Source organism: Zootermopsis nevadensis, unplaced genomic scaffold (genome assembly GCF_977971745.1).
Source record: "Zootermopsis nevadensis isolate Lab colony 2312 unplaced genomic scaffold, Znev_1.0 Znev_ptg000011l, whole genome shotgun sequence".
Classification (NCBI taxonomy): Eukaryota; Metazoa; Arthropoda; class Insecta; order Blattodea; family Termopsidae; genus Zootermopsis; species Zootermopsis nevadensis.
The window spans coordinates 13,223,487-13,235,914 of record NW_028259143.1 but is presented as its reverse complement, the minus strand read 5'-3'; the positions used below and the strand labels follow the sequence as shown (position 1 = coordinate 13,235,914).

The 12,428-nt window shown below is 40.9% G+C and overlaps 1 long non-coding RNA gene across 1 annotated transcript; it reads right to left on the bottom strand.

Moving 5' to 3' along the window:
* Positions 1–4,024: 4,024 nt before the first annotated feature.
* LOC147874114 (uncharacterized) lies at positions 4,025–7,825 on the bottom strand. Its single transcript, XR_015534799.1, has 2 exons — positions 7,366–7,825; positions 4,025–7,261 (listed from the first exon to the last, which is right to left on the bottom strand). It is a non-coding gene; the product is annotated as an uncharacterized LOC147874114 (long non-coding RNA).
* Positions 7,826–12,428: the final 4,603 nt, after the last annotated feature.

Sequence of the window (12,428 nt, the reverse complement as noted above, 5' to 3'; positions counted from 1 at the left end):
CATTGCACAGAAGTGCGAGATAATTCCCTATTCAAATACGTATCACGTAAAGAATATATTTTAATTATTTAAAATTTGAGTTAACTGTTTCATTATGTTTCAGGTTGTTCCCAAGTTCAATTTATTTTCAGAGAAAAATAAATCTGAATGTATCAGGAATTAAAAAAAAGCGTACGCATGCAACGGCTGTTTATAAGAAAAACCTGTACATCTGCATTTTACCGCAAAATTTAAAAGTGATTATTTGCAAGCATCACAATTTCGGTTAAATTTCAAATAGCACAGATTATATCAGCACGTTTACAAACGTAATTTCTTGTACTTGTTGCTTTTGTACTAGTATCTAGGGCGAAAACATAGCCACACACACACACATATCCTCCAGATACTGCAGATATGACACTGGCCCAACATAATGATCTATGCCCCTGCGGACAAGATTATCGCTTTGCCTCTTCCTCGGGTCGGACGGTGCGACCGGTGGCAAACACGATTCGCGAACACTAGGGCCCGATCCAATTCAAGTTTCGATTAGTTCAGAAGGGAAATGTCAACACCGTGGTCACTGACCAACTAAATCAGTTTCTACTTTCTTCCCCCAACATTATCGGCGTTCAATAAACTATCCACAAGACTGTTCCCTCGTCTGTCCTAGATCGCACGGCCACATTCAGTTATGGACAAATGACGGCTTTAGCGGACATCTCGGGAGCGACCTTCCCTCAATGGGAAGGAGGTCGTGGATAGAAGACGGCGTGTTCAATCAGTCTTCCTGGAACGGGATGATTGAAAATCTACCACAGTCACCTCAGGACTTATTGCAACCACGACAGCATGCAGTGTGGTTATCTCTGCAGCTGTAGAATATGTCTGCTTTGAAGTAAAAGTTGCTAGACGAGTGAGCGTCCCCGCAAGGACATACCTGGGTGCATAGAGGTATTTACGCTGGGTGTATCCGAACTGCTTTCAACGTCAGCACTGTAGCGACGCATCTGGAGCGTTGTACATCTCCACGTTTACTCGCAGGCTTCGGAGTACGGTGTGAGCACTCAACTTCTTCACATCAAGGCATTACGCCACCGACAAAATATAATGTGGAGTCTGGGGACTTACCATCTATTCCGCGTATGTTGCATGGCAGCCTGTACATTCATGTGCAAGGTCTCCACCTCCTCCCGAATTTCGGCTTCGGGTAGGCGTTTGTCAAAGTTCTTCAACAACAAGCGCACTCGTCGATCCTCAGATAGCCCTAGCTCTCATCGAGAGAACGAATGGCGGCGATAGCAGCCTCGAAGCCGTCGTCAATTCCGGGCACCAGCATAAGAATCCGTCTTTTCATCTGGGCAACGAGCTTGCTCGCGGACTTCGTGGGATTCCATTCCAGGAGGTCCTTGCGGTTTCCATAATCAGGGCGATGAGTAAGATGCGCCAACCAAGAAACCAACTAAGGGCGCAAGCGCGAGACATCGTCCCTTGGTAGGTAACACCATTCCTGCGAACGATATGCAATGCTGGAAATGATAAACAGTGCCCTACAACTATAACGGGGGTGTGCTTAGGCTAACGGGGATTTTGTCGTGACGGAAGCCTTGACTATTCAAACTAGGGTCTGTTGCTGCGCACGAAAGGTTATCCCATCAGACAACTTGTCCTTTATGAAAAGGATTTTTGTTTGATGGCTTTCTGGAACTTAAACCCAGAAGGGGCAGAATCGTCCCGCGCTGTCTGAGGCATCATCGTTCGGCCCGGTGATATGGAATGGCCTCTGACTTGAGTCTCGGGGAAAGAAATTTCTCATGAGATTTTCGACCAGTGTATGGGACCGGTGCCAACCCAGCATCGTCTGGAAATTGGGGAGCTACAATAAGTAGCGTAATCCGGTCATGAAAACTAACAATGTCTGCTGGTTCGTCGTGCTGACCACACGTCACCCTATATCTGGTTGGATGATCGTTCACCTCTGCTTAGGCATGTGAACGTGAGGCCAGCAGTCAAGCTAGTCGGCTTTGGCTCTCAGGCGGCTGTTACGCCACGGATTATTATTATTATTAGGGGCAGAATCACTTTGGCTGAAGGCCTCTGTGACTTGGGGGGGGGGGGGGTGAGAAATCACTTTAGCTTAGGCCTCCATAATTGGGGTGAGTGGGTCATGTACCTTTTCACTTATATCATGGCATTTGCCTTACAAAACCAAAATTGTCTGTTAGTGAGAGAATGTGTAAATGGTTTAGTTCGATGTGATATTTTCTTTACAGGCTTGCTAAAGGCAACACTTGGAGATAGCAAAAAAGACCAGTGAGCCAGTTACTTCCAGTTTATGTGTTTCTGAACTTAACATTAGGAAGTGGTTTGATAAAGTGAAAGAGTATATAAAGGAGAAGAAACTAGAAGAAGCTATGAGTGACGCTCTAGAATTTTCAATGGAAATGAAATGAGTTTCTAAATATGTCCATCAACAGGCTGAGCTCTGAAAATGAAAGGGGCACTGTTAAATAAGGGTAATCAAAAGAAATTGTTACTGTAATTTTTCATTTTCAGCAGATAGAAAAGCATGTTGTACTCTAAAGGTAAATAAAAGAACAATTTTAGGAATTAAGGTTTTCACGGCCATCAATCTGAAGATGGCTGTCTTCTGGGTTGTTGCGCCATGTAGTCTGGTAAAAGTTTCTATTGGACTAGACAGTACAGCAACCCAAACGACAGCCATCTTCAATAGTTAAAGTTTACCAGCTGAAGGATCATGTAGCAATTTCCCTGGTAGACCATCTGTGTACAGCAGAGCCTCATGAGCTGTGAGTACTGAATATACGAGTGCCTTTCTTGTGTGGTGTTATACACCAAAATACAGACAAAAGAGATGGGTTGAAAGATGCAGTAATATCTGAAAAAATCAAGAAGAAACTTGCCAAGGCTGCAGATGAAGAGTAAATGAAAGAATCAGAAAGGAAGTGTGAAGAAGCAAAACAAGAGAAGAACAAAGATTCAGAATGTAGAGCTAAATAAGAAACTTTCCGAAGAAGCAAAGAATGGCAATGAATGTAATTCAGTGTGCCACATTACTTTTATGGTCTGCTGTCTGGCCAAGGTGTGGCAATTGGTTGGCCACTTTAATCTTCGAATCTCAGATATTTTTATTTATTCCGCTCATGTTTGTAGAAATGCTGCACACCACTCACAACAAACTTGCCAATCTAAGAGAAGAATTATGAAGTTGTTCCTAACTTCATATCCAACATATTCAGGCAGGTATGGAAGAAACTGCATTGCATATGTAATTAGTGCCATAGCTCCAGCTAAACTCAAATGGAGCTGCAAAATTTGTGACGGGAACTTCACTCAGATAACCAGACCATGTGATGGTCAGTGTTAAAATAAATTAGTCACAACATTTCATGTTATTTTGTAATTTGCCGTGAGGTTTGATATATACAAAGGTGTGTTCTGTTTCTCTCTGTTTTGTCTGTCCAACAGAATGAAGGGATGTATGTCCATCACTGGTCTGTCGCTAGGAAATTACTTAAGGTTTAATGCATAAAGTAATCTGTTTGGTACATACCAATCACCATTTTCCACACAATGATAAATAACATAAAAGACATGTGTCTTGTATTCTCTGTTTTGGAACCTGAACTCTGTGGAAAATAAAAAAATCTGTTCTTCCTTCTTGTGCAGTTAAGTGATAAAACTGGTATTTGTACAAATACAATTTAAGCCATCACAAAAAAATAATCAAACTAGTGGCATTTATTTGTCAAAATTTATAACAATCAAGAGAATACATTGGGCAGGTTACCTGATTCAGATGGATGACATCCGAATTCCAAAGATGGTATTCAAATGAAGTGTTGGAGGAAGAAGACCAGTTGGAAGACCCAGGAATAGATGGGAGGATGCAGTTCAAATGGATGCCACACTGCTCCTGAGGATTAGAAATTGGAAGATGGCAGCATAGGATAGGACCAAATGGAAGAGGAGAATTGAGGAGGCCATGGACCGAATACGGACCAGAGAGCCATAGAAGAAGAAGAGAAGAAGTGGCATTTATTAAATTATTACACCACAGTCCATATTTTTTTTACATGCTATTTGGTTATAATCAGGTTCTCTTATATAATTTATTTCACAAACGTTGGTGCACTTTTCTCAATGTTGTTAAGTGCAGTTATAGAAATTTTAAGCTGTTAAAAATTACAGTGTTGGCAAAGTACTAATAACATATAAATTACATGTCCTAATTGTGGCCTTAAATCATGTTGCATTTACTTAAATTCTTATATAATAATTGTGTTCTTCTTTCTGAAGTGAAATTATTACTACTTTGTTTCATTATTAGTTATTATTTTATATGTAAATGATATTCCACATCTAACACAAGGCAGAACATTAATGTACGCTGATGACACATCAATATTGAATATGGGTCGGGATATGAATGAACTCCATAAGGTAACCTTAGACAATACAGACTTGGTAGAGCAGTATTTTGAGATAAATAATTTATTTATAAACCCAACTAAAACACATTACATTTTTTTCCGGACAAAACAACGTAGGGAGGAAAGTAATCAAAAAATTTTAATAAAGAACAGGGAAATAGTTAAAGTAAAAAGTACTAACTTCCTGGGAGTTGTGATTGATTGCACCCTGAGTTGTGAAGTACATATTGAAAGAATGTGTAGTAGACTTAACCGTAACCTATTTATAATTAATAGACTCTCTAAAATACTTAATCTAAATGAAAGAAGAATGTTGTATTGTGGTTTGATTTATCCCTTTTTGTCTTACGGAATCGTCGTATGGGGACAGAGTGCTAAAGTACTCACTCAACGAATTTTTACTCTTCAAAAAAGGTCAGTAAGGTACACAGCAGGTTTAAAACCAATTGAATCATGCAGAGATAGTTTTAGGCATTTAAAGATATTAACAGTATACTCGTTATACATTCAAGAAACCATTTTATATGCAAAAGAAAAGTGTGTCTGCACTGTAAACAAACATGTACATACATATAACACAAGAAATAATAATGACTATCATAAATATGTACATAAGTTAGAACTTTATATTAGCAAACCGTCAGTAGCAGGTTGTTTCTTCTGTAACAAACTGCCTACCATAATAAAACAAATAAGAAATAACAATCAGTTTAAGAAGGAGTTGAAGGACTGTCTTAATGAAGAATTTTCAAATATTGTCTACTGATAATCTAATGTGTATAATGCTATATCTCCAATGGGATTATATCATAATCATTATTGTATTTTGATAATGTATAATATAGATTGACATATCCTATATCAATGTATTTTTGTTCTACAGGAAATAAAGTATTATTATTATTATTATATGTGGCTTGTGTTTCTGTATGCTATTTGTGCAAGTTACTTATTAGCCCTTCCAGGTCAGTTAGTCCTCATCCTGATGCTGGTATGCAGACATTCTCCATTTGTCCACATATCCTTGTGATTGTCACAAAAGTTCTTCCTCTTCTGTTATGAAGACTTAAAAGTCATCAAACTTCACTAAACTTCTACCAAGCCACTGGAGATTTCCAATACCTCTGTGACACTACTACAAGAGGGGGGGGAGACTACAATTCATGTAAACCCCCCCCCCCCTCCACAGGTCCGGTTTGAAACCCAGAAGACGTGAACACTCCGGCAGCAAATGTATCTCAACCCTAAAACGCATATTTCATTTTTGAATAAGAAATACTTTTAGGCAGCTGTGAAGATGACAATTCTGGGTAAGATGATAATAATAAAATTATTCAATCAATTTTTGTAACTTCATTGAATACTTTTAGTTTTTTTCCAAAAGGCCCATGCAGTGGGCTCAAGTTCAATCTGTAATTCCAACATATACACTCAGTGTGTTTATTTACAATATTATAACTAATCATTATTATTTTCTACAGAAAGTTGATACACCATAAAATACACTCTTCTGGTAGTAAGAAAACAAATTTATTCTGATACAGAAAAATAAGTCAAACCCAGTGTTTCAACATAAACTGAAAAATTTAACTGTCACAATAAAAAAACAAATATCTGTGACAGTGATTTATGGTTACAACCTTACTCCATGTGGCCAAGTCCTCCCTGAGAAGCCAAAGTCGCTTAGCCACTCAAGAATTTTTCAACTTTCTATGGAACCCAAAGGTTCATTACTGTGTTCACAAGAGCCCGCCCGTGGTCCCTATCCTGAACCAGATCACTCCAGTCCATACCACCCCATCCTATTTTAATAAACTCCATTTTAATATTATCCTCCCACCTATGTCTTGGTCTTCCTAGAGGTCTCTTTCCTTCTGGTTTACCCACTAAAACTCTGTACGCATTCATCCTCTCCCGTGCAAGCTACATGCCCTGCCCATCTCATCCTTGCCTTAATCAATCTAATATTACCTGGCATGGAGAACAACTTTTGAAGCTTCTCATTACGCAAATTTCTATAGCCCCCTAGCATTTCATCCCTCTTGGTTCCAAATATTCTCCTTAGCACCCTGCTCTCAAACACCCACAGTCTACATTCCTCCCTTAGTGACAGACCACGCTTGACCCATACCGAACTATAGGCAAATTTTTGGTTTTGTATATTCTGATCTTCACATTTTTAGACAGCAAACAAAAGACAAATGGATCTTTATTGAATGGTAGCAAGCATTAAACGCAAGGATAAAACAAATTTAACCTGCTCTTAAATTCCTCATGAATCACATTTTGATTTGTAACCTTACATATTATTATTCAGTGTTCTGTCTTACGGCAGGTCCATTACTCTGCCCAAAAAGAGCTCTCCAGTTTTCCCTATTCTCAGCTTCTCGTTTTAATTCCTGGAACTTCATCTTCTTTCCTTGTTTCAGATCGTCGGTTAGCTGTATCAGTCTTAACCTTACATACAAAAATTAAATATCTAATCCAAATTTTAAACAAAATGTTCTTAGTTCTGATGGTTGATGAAACAAATATAACTTTTCTGGCAAAAATATTTGAAGCAGTTGCAACTTTTCTTCAGACATAATGAAACAAAACACTTCACAGTTTATTCTTGTGAATCATTTACAGCCAGGATATTTTCCTCTGCTTTCTTTCCAGGAGGTCAGGCACGTGGTCAGTTGAATCAAACTGAATATCAACAGATGGAGCTTTGACTGCAAATCTTTCACTCCACTTTGCAGTTAGTATTCTTTCAACATCATTATTATGTGGCAACTCTTTCCCCAATTTAAACTAACTGAAGAGTTTTGCCCATCAGAAACCTGAAATCAGATAACTTTGTTTACCTCCAAGCACTTTACAATGCAAAGACCACAAATGTTTTATTTATAGTTCAAGCAGATGAAAAATGAGATAGAAATAGTACTTTTTACTCCTCATCATTATTTTATATTGGCCAATCAAACTGTCCATCATGTCCAGACCACTGATGAATCTGTTCTATTTGACTGTAATATTAGGACATGAGACCATTTCATGTTTATTTTATTTTCTATAGTAGCACTTCACAATTACTGTCCTCTGAACGCGAGACTCTTAAAAATATTTAAAACAAGAATCTTGGTATCATAGCCACATAACCTCAACAACATGACTCATTTCATATTACACACTGTACACAAAATTTTACGCAAACTCCACCGACGACTAAAAATCTCACATCACGAGACTGTACAGAATCAAACTTTTAATGCAAGCACTAAACCTTCCTAAACCGACATCACACGAACAACAAAATACCCTCCACTGCGATTAAGACCTGCCAACCCCACACGGAACACATATTTGATATCCTTTAGATAAAAGTGTCGGAATAATTTTCCTGCAGTCTCCTGCCATCTTACGCCATAAATGTTAACTACGAATTACTTCTTTCAGATGACGCCATTGCAGAACTCAATTCGGCCACGACAGCTTCTTTCCAAATAATTTTCAATTCATTCATTTTTCATCATGTCATTCCATGCTTAGCCTAATATACTGAGAATATCGTTTAATAAATCTCAAAAATATATGAACTGTTTCGTTTTACGATCTCTCAAGATTCATTAAAATGTTCACGACGGCCAGTCATTGGTTCACTCTTTTGCAATCTCCATTTGACACAAGAAATCAAATATCAACTTTAATAGTAGACCATCATCTCATCTGCCTCTAGGTCTCCGAAGTTGTGTCTTCCTTCCTTTCTATAAAAAGATGCTGCATAAATTTTTCATCATGTTTTCTATATAAGAATCGTTTGTTTATGTGAACGAAATGCATGTATGTCTGTAATTTAAAGAATGGAAAGTGTATGGCCATAGGCTAACTGTCCGACTGTCTGTCTGCAGCTGTGATTAACCTACTTCGGACCCTAATCGTGCTGAAGATGCTAAGATGTTTCAAGTAGGATGTTATGCAACACTAGCTGCTGGTGGTGTGGTAATGTAGGACGTGTGCGCTGGCTGTAATAAACCACATTTTATTGAACGCTCACTCTAGTGAGTCGCGTTTAGTTGAACACCGCCGAGTGCGATGTGAAGATGATCATGAATAGCTTTTAAAGGTGGTATTGTCCGGTACAGACTGAGGAAAATCACAGAACCCTGAGAGAAATTTTCAGAATGCCAGAGTCGGACTCCTCTCCTCCAGAACACCGCGTGCTATGGACGTTGCCCGCTTGCCTTGTTGGTGGCGCTGTGTCACGAATTCCTCTCCGCGGTCTTTCTTTAAGACGGGGTTGTCGAACTGGCACCGAGGCGTCTGTTTCAAAACAGATACAGAATCTTTACTCTCCATGCCGCTGAAAGCTTCATAACGTGTGCAGTTAAAACAAATACGGTTTGACGGATCTATTCGTTTATCACGGTGCCCTACTCTCAGTTCTGCCCCGGAATCTGAATGATTCAGATAAAGAACATTTAATTTTCGTCTTGCAATATTGCACATCCTTACTGTGGGGCAACGGAATGGAAAGTGAAAACACTAAACTTGTGTTGCTGAATCAGATTTGGTCTACTCGGTTGTTATCACGTTAAGACAGACACCAAATCACGCCTGTCGTTTTGTACGGCCGTGAAACTGTGGCTCTTGCTTTCAGAATATGACGTGACTTTCAGGGGACTGAGAACACAGTGCGCAGAAAGTGTTCGGACTTCAGAGGGGCGCCATGTCACCGCTGGGTATTGGTTTCTTAGCGCGAAGGCCCGGCATTCAATCCCAGATAGCTTCTCCAGCTCTCTGCCGACCGTCGGCCCACAGTCGCTCCTGATAGCGAACCTTCGGTCGCAGAAAAAAATTCTTTACTCCCGACCACGACCTTTCTTTCGGACACAATTTCTTTGTCGTTGTCTTGGCTATGTCATAACATTAAGCAAGCTGCCATGGAATTTGTCAGAGATGAGATTCCTTTTCAGACTCATTAATGTTACAACAAACTTGGAAGAGGAGAGATAACTTTCTCTGAACTGCTGCAACGAAGGTACTGGGTCTATTATCACGTTTTGTATGCGTCTTACGAAAATTTGTTGAATTGCCCTAGGTCTAAGCCCTATACTGCAAGGATTAGTTATTAATGCATGATGAACAAATCTAATATGGAGCAGTAAAGAACATTTGTCGTGGGCTGAAAAGATGTGAGATGTCAAACACGTGTCCTGAAGCTGACCGAGAAAGAAATCTCCCCCCCCCCCCCCCAAACAACATTCCTCACAGTAACCCCGAGGGTGCGAGGTTCCAAGAAGAGACCATAATGGATGACCACGTGTTTCAACCAACGAAGAGGTAAAATGGACCGTGAAACCTGTGGGGTGTAAAAGACATAAAGCTAGCAGCATGGGGAACGAAATGTCTCTGAACATGATATACGAGGTGCGATCGAAAGGTTTCCAGACTGCGCGTATAAAAACCCGTACACTTATCTCAGGTATTAAATTCATCCATCACCCTCGAAGTAGTTCCCCTGGGAGTGAACACAACGATCCCAGCGACGCTGCCAAGCCTGGAAGCATCCCTGGAAATCTTTCTTTGTCAGCCTGTCAAGCACCATCTGCGATTCTGCCTGAATCTCTTCTATCGTCTCAAATCTCCTTCCCTTTAGCTGAATTTTCATCTTTGGGAAGAGGAAGAAGTCACACGGAGCTTAGAAAGGAAGTTGGGGTCGGTTCTTGCAAGATATTTGAGCTCCTGACAAACGAGAAGTCGATTCTGCTTTTGGTCCTCAGACAGGAGCCTTGGCACAAACTTGGCTGCGATGCGTCGCATGTGGAGTTCTTCCTTTAGAATCAGCTCACAGGTCCCATAGCCTATCCCAACAATGTCGCACAAGTCGTTGATGGTACGACGTCGATCTTCGTGAATGGCCTGCCGAATCTTCGTAACATTTTCGGGCGTTGTGCTCGAAGATGGTCGTCCAGAACGCTCGTCATCATCGACAGAGGTTCGGCCATTTTTAAAACGTGAATGCCACACAAAAGTTTGTGCACGACCCATTGCGGACTCCCCAAATGCTTGCTTTAGCATTTCATAGGTTTCCGTAGCCGTTTTGGCGAGTCTTTGGAAAAATTTGATGCACACGCCATTGCGAAATCGCAGGAGGGTCGGTGTAATGCACTACCAAAACGCCCGTAACTAAGAAACAAATGCTAATTCGATGATGCCGGCTGGCACACTGATTCACTATGAATGTAGGCCGCACCCCCTAGCGGCAGAAGCTCGTACTACATCCGGTTCGCCCTCTATTGACACAGTCTTGAAACTTTCAGATCGCACCTCGTAATTACAACTAACTACATGGCTTACGGAAACCAAAGGTTCATCACCGAATTAACCAAAGCCCTCCACCGGACCCTGTCCCGCGCCAACAAAATCCAGTCTCCTTCGAGTCCTATCTCCCATAGATTCCGCCTGAGATTATCCTCCCATCTACGTCTAGGTCTCCCCAGCGTCTCTTCCCCTCTGGCTTCTCAACCAACACCCGGTGCACACCTCTTGTCCCATCCATGCGCGCTACATGCCCAGCCCATCTCATTCTTCTCGACTTAATCACCCTGACAATACTGGGGGGAGGAGTGCAAATTTTTAAGTTCATCATTATGCAGTTTCCTCCACGGCCCAACGTCTTCCCTCTTAGGCCCAAATATCCTCCTCAACACTCTGTTCTCAAACACCTGCAATCTGTGTTCCTCCCTCTGAGTGAGACACCATGTTTTGTACCCATACAGGACAACAGGCAGAATTATTGTTTTTGTATACAGTGAATTCCGGTTAACTGGGACACATCGGGACTAGAACCCCTTAGCCAAATTAAGCGGCTACCCCAATTCCACGTAAAGAGTTAAAAAGGTTTAAAACAAAAGACAAATATCATTAATTGAGCAGATTTATTGAGCAACATACTGAAAATGAATTCTGGAACAAATGGTACAGATCAGAGATAAATATTTATGCTAAAAGAAATTTCAATTTAATGTGTGTATCAAACACGCCTGTGTGTAGTTCTCAACAGTTAATGATGTTGGAGAAATTTATGGAGTCTTGATTGACTGCAACTGAACAAATTCAGCTCAGGTATCTAGTGCAGACACAGAACTGCCTTCATTGCCTTCCTGCATGAAGTATCGTCGTAATCCAGCAACAGATTTCCTGGCATCCTGGTTAGTCGTGTGTCGTCCTCATTACTTTCCTGGTCTTCTGATGTCTTCTGGTGTTTTGCTGCAATTTGTTCAACAGCTGCGTCCTCATAATCTTCATTTTCATTGTAACGTTGAAGACTATTGTCGATGCATGCAAACTCTTCGTAGTTTCTGACGTGTTGCACTTCCAAAATGGCGTAATTTTCACTGTCGGTCTTATCGGGCATCTCCAAGTCTGAATGTTTAAAACCACAGTGAGCAAAGCAGTTCTGAATGGTCTGAGCTAATCCGCAATGACTGACTGACTCCTCCACGCCACGCGCCACAAGCGCGCCATCTAGCACTCACTGTCCCAATTAACCGATGACCCAGTTAACCGGAATCTACTTTAGAGTTTACAGTTAACTTGGCCAAGAATAGGCAAAGGCTGAGAGGTAGCTGTGTTGCATTTAACCGGAGTTCCCGTAAATCCCGATGAAGGATAAATGGAATAACAGAACATGAACTTCCCGAATCCAGAAGAGCTCAAACATCATGATCGGCAACCCGAATTCAAACCCGTGGTACAGCCGGCGAAGGAATCGCACAAACTTGTGAATGCTTGAAAAATAAAAAAGAGTGAGTCCGGACCGGGTTCTTTCTACTCTGTAGTTGTCATGTCCGGGTCACGGGCGGTTGTAAAATATTAGAACGAGAAGGGATCCCACGTGGAGGACACGTTGGACAATCCTTCGTAACATGGCTCAAACGAAGGCAGTAAGATCATTCCCTTTTAACCAGGGAGGGGGCGCGGTTCGGGTAGATATATAGGGGTACC